Consider the following 4,969-nt stretch of genomic DNA (forward strand, 5'->3'; position numbering starts at 1 on the left):
TTCCATCTCCCATGACTCGGAGGTGGAAGCTTTTGTCTTCCCTTTTCCTTTTCTAGAGGATTCTCCGGCCTTAGGTGCCATTGATGGTAATGGAAAAACAAAAAGCTTATGCTTTTACCACACCAAACTTAAAATATTGCTCGTCCTCGAGCAATAGAAGAAAGAAGAGAAGAAGAAGAAGAAGAAAATATGGTAGAGAGGAAGAGATGTAGGTTCGGCCAAGGTGAAGAAGAGAGGGTTGTGTTGTGTGAAAATGGAGTAGAATGGAAGGGTATTTATAGGGAGAGGGGGGAGTGTATGTTCGGCCATTTAGGGTGGGAATGGGTGGGAAAATGCGTTTAAATTTTTGAAGGTAGGTGGGGTTTATGGGGAAGAGTAATCACAAAAATAGGATTAGGAGGTAAGGTGGAAATATAGTAGGTGGGGATCCTGTGGGGTCCACAGATCCTGAGGTGATCCTGTGGGGTCCACAGATCCTGAGGTGTCAAGGAATTCTATCCCTGCACCAAATAGGCATGTAAATTGCCTTTGCACACCATTCTGGCGTTTAAACGCCGTGTGGTGCACATTCTGGGCGTTCAACGCCCATGTAAAGCATGTTTCTGGCGTTGAACGCCAGTTTCATGCTTGTTACTGGCGTTCAGCGCCAGCTTTTCTTCTCTAGGCACATTCCTGGCGTTCAGCGCCAGAATGTTGCTTGTTTCTGGCGTTCAGCGCCAGAATGATGCTCTGTTCTGGCGTTGAACGCCGGCCAGATGCATCTTACTGGCGTTGAACGCCAGCCTATGCTTCCTCCAGGGTGTGAATTTTTTTCTTTTGCTGTTTTTGATTCTGTTTTTAATTTTTATGATTTTTTCGTGACTCCTCATGATCATGTACCTAATAAAACACAAAATAACAATAATATAGAAAAAAATAAAAATTAGATAAAATTGGGTTGCCTCCCAACAAGCGCTTCTTTAATGTCAATAGCTTGACAGTGACTCTCATGGAGCCACAAGGTGATCAGGTCAATGTTGTATAGTGCCAACACCAAACATAGAGTTTGGATATGGGGTCTTAACACCAAACTTAGAGTTTGGTTGTGGCCTCCCAACACCAAACTTAGAGTTTGACTGTAGGGGCTCTTCTTGACTCTAAACTAAGAGAAGCTCTTCATGCTTACTCTCTTTTGTCACAGAGGGATGGCCATGTGCCTTAAACACAAGGTAGTCCCCATTCAATTGAAGGACTAATTCACCTCTGTTGACATCTATCACAGCTCCTGCTATAGCTAGGAAAGGTCTTCCAAGGATGATGCATTCATCATCTTCCTTCCTAGTGTCTAAGATTATGAAATCAGCAGGGATGTAAAGGCTTTCAACCTTTACTAATACGTCCTCCACTATTCCATAAGCTTGTCTTAATGATTTGTCTGCCAATTGTAATGAAAATAAGGTAGGTTGTACCTCAATGATCCCCAGCTTCTCCATTATAGAGAGTGGCATAAGATTTATCCCTGACCCCAGATCACACAGAGCTTTTGCAAAGGTCATGGTGCCTATGGTACAAGGTATCAAAAACTTGCCAGGATCTTGTTTCTTTTGAGGTAGAGTTTGCTGAATCCAGGTATCTAGTTCATTAATGAGCAAGGGAGGTTCACTTTCCCAAGTCTCATTACCAAACAACTTGGCATTCAGCTTCATGATAGCTCCTAAGTATTGAGCAACTTGCTCTCCAGTTACATCTTCATCCTCTTCTGAGGAAGAATAGTCTTCAGAGCTCATGAATGGCAGAAGAAGATTTAATGGAATCTCTATGGTCTCTATATGAGCCTCAAATTCCTTTGGATCCTTAATAGGAAACTCCTTCTTGCTTGAGGGACGTCCCAGGAGGTCTTCCTCACTAGAATTTTCGTCCTCCTCCTCCCTTGTGCATTCGGCCATATTGATTATATCAATGGCCTTGCACTCTCCTTTTGGATTCTCTTCTGTATTGCTTGGGAGGATACTGGGAGGAGTTTCAATGACTTTCTTACTCAGTTGGCTCACTTGTGCCTCCAGATTTCTAATGGAGGATCTTGTTTCACTCATGAAACTGAAATTGGCCTTTGACAGATCAGAGACTAGATTGGCTAAATTAGAAGTGTTTTGTTCAGAATTCTCTGTCTGTTGCTGAGAAGATGATGGAAAAGGCTTGCTATTGCTCAGCCTATTGCGTCCACCATTGTTAAAGCCTTGTTGAGGCTTTTGTTGATCCTTCCATGAGAAGTTTGGATGATTTCTCCATGATGAGTTATAGGTGTTTCCATAAGGTTCACCCATGTAATTAACCTCTGCCATGGCAGGGTTCTCAGGATCATAAGCTTCTTCAGAAACAGCCTCTTTAGTACTGTTGGATGCATGTTGCCATCCATTCAGATTTTGAGAGATCATGTTGACCTGTTGAGTCAACACTTTATTCTGAGCCAATATGGCATTCAGAGCATCAATTTCAAGAACTCCTTTCTTCTGAGGTATCCCATTATTCACTGAATTCCTCTCAGAAGTGTACATGAATTGGTTGTTTGCAATCATATCAATGAGTTCTTGAGCCTTTTCAGGTGTTTTCTTTAGGTGAATAGATCCACCTGCAGAATGGTCCAATGACATTTTCGAAAATTCAGATAGACCATAATAGAATATATCTAATATGGTCCATTCTGAAAACATGTCAGATGGACATTTTTTGGTCAGCTGCTTGTATCTTTCCCACGCTTCATAGAGGGATTCACCATCTTTTTGTTTGAAGGTTTGAACATCCACTCTCAGCTTGCTCAGCTTTTGAGGAGGAAAGAATTTATCCAAGAAGGCTGTGACCAGCTTATCCCAGGAGTCCAGGCTATCCTTAGGTTGTGAATCCAACTATATTCTAGCTCTGTCTCTTACAGCAAAAGGGAAAAGCATGAGTCTGTAGACTTCAGGATCAACTCCATTCGTCTTTACAGTCTCACAGATCTGCAAGAACTCAGTTAAAAACTGATAAGGATCTTCAGATGGAAGTCCATAAAACTTGCAGTTTTGTTGCATTAAAGCAACTAGTTGAGGCTTAAGCTCAAAATTATTGGCTCCAATGGCAGGAATGGAGATGCTTCTTCCATCAAATTTGGACGTTGGCTTTGTGAAGTCACCAAGCATTCTCCTTGCATTATTATTATTTTCGGCTGCCATCTCCTTCTCTTGTTCGAAAATTTCTGAAAGGTTGTTTCTGGATTGTTGTAATTTAGTTTCTCTTAGTTTCCTTTTCAGAGTCCTTTCAGGTTCAGGATCAATTTCAACAAGAGTGCCTTTTTCCCTGTTCCTGCTCATATGAAAGAGAAGAAAACAAGAAAAGAAGAGGAATCCTCTATGTCACAGTATAGAGATTCCTTTATGTTAGTAGAAGAAGAAAGGGGAAAAGAATGTAGAATAGTGGGTTCGGATTTTTAGATGAAGAGAGGTGAAGAGAAGTGTTAGTAATTAAATAATTAAATAGAAGAAGAAAAGAGAAGGGAAATTTCGAAAATAATTTTGAAAAAGGGGTTAGTAATTTTTGAAAATTAAAGATAAAATATAATTGAAATTAAAATTTAAAACAATTAATTAATTAAAAAGAATTTTTGAAAAAGAGAGAGGTATTTTCGAAAATTGAAGAGGGAAAAGTAGTTAGGTGGTTTTGAAAAAGATAAGAAACAAACAAAAAGTCAAATAGTTAGTTTAAAACCAAATTTGAAAAAGATAAGAAGATAAGTTAGATAAGATATTTTAAAATCAAATTTTGAAGAAGATAAAATTTTGAGAGGGATAAGATAAAAAGATAAGAAGATTTAATTTTTAAAATGACTTGACTAACAAGAAACTACAAGATAAGATTCTAGAACTTAAAGATTGAACCTTTCTTAACAAGAAAGTAACAAACTTCAAATTTTTGAACCAATTACATTAATTGTTAGCTAATTTTCGAAAATTTGATATAAAGATAAGAAAAAGATTTTGAAAATAATTTGAAAAATAATTTTGAAATTTTCGAAAAATAGAAAAAAAATTGAAAAGGATATAATTTTTGAAAAAGATTTTGAAAAGATAAGATTTTTAAAATTGAAAATTTGACTTGACTTGTAAGAAACAACTAATTTTGAAAATTTTTTTGACTAAGTCAACTCAAATTTTCAAAAATTTGGAGGGAAATAGGGAAAAGATATTTTTTTTGATTTTGAATTTTTAATTATGAGAGAGAAAAACAACAAAAAATACTCAATGCATGAAATTTTTAGATCAAAACAATGAATGCATGCAAGAATGCTATGAATGTCAAGATGAACACCAAGAACACTTTGAAGATCATGATGAACATCAAAAACATATTTTTGAAAAATTTTTGATGCAAAGAAAACATGCAAGACACCAAATTTAGAAATCTTTAATGCATGGACTCTAACAAACGAAAAATGCATATAAAAAACAACAAACAACACAAAACAAGAAAACATCAAGATCAAACAAGAGGACTTATCAAGAACAACTTGAAGATCATGAAGAACACTATGAATGCATAAATTTTCGAAAAAAATGCAAGAAAAATTTTTAAAGCATGCAATTGACACCAAACTTAAAAATTGACTCAAGACTCAAACAAGAAACACAAAATATTTTTTTATTTTTATGATTTTATGAATTTTTTGAATTTTTATTAATTTTTTTTGGAAAATAAAGTTTAGAAAAACGAAAAATAAAAGAAAAATTTTGAAAAAGTTTTTGAAAAGAAAATTACCTAATCTGAGCAACAAGATGAACCGTCAGTTGTCCAAACTCGAACAATCCCCGGCAACGGCACCAAAAACTTGGTGTTGTTGCCGGATCAACTTGGTGCTGTGGTTGCACGTAATTGTAATTCAAATAATCCCCGGCAACGGCGCCAAAAACTTGGTGGACGAAATTGTGATCAACAATATTAGCTCTTTGGCATGTGCAAA

The 4,969-nt window shown here is 36.6% G+C and overlaps 1 non-coding gene across 1 annotated transcript; it reads left to right on the plus strand.

Moving 5' to 3' along the window:
* Positions 1-2,688: 2,688 nt before the first annotated feature.
* Positions 2,689-2,792, plus strand: LOC130938104 (small nucleolar RNA R71). Its single transcript, XR_009069283.1, has one exon. It is a non-coding gene; the product is annotated as a small nucleolar RNA R71 (small nucleolar RNA).
* Positions 2,793-4,969: the final 2,177 nt, after the last annotated feature.

The sequence above is a fragment of the Arachis stenosperma genome, chromosome 6 (assembly GCF_014773155.1).
Source record: "Arachis stenosperma cultivar V10309 chromosome 6, arast.V10309.gnm1.PFL2, whole genome shotgun sequence".
Classification (NCBI taxonomy): domain Eukaryota; kingdom Viridiplantae; phylum Streptophyta; class Magnoliopsida; order Fabales; family Fabaceae; genus Arachis; species Arachis stenosperma.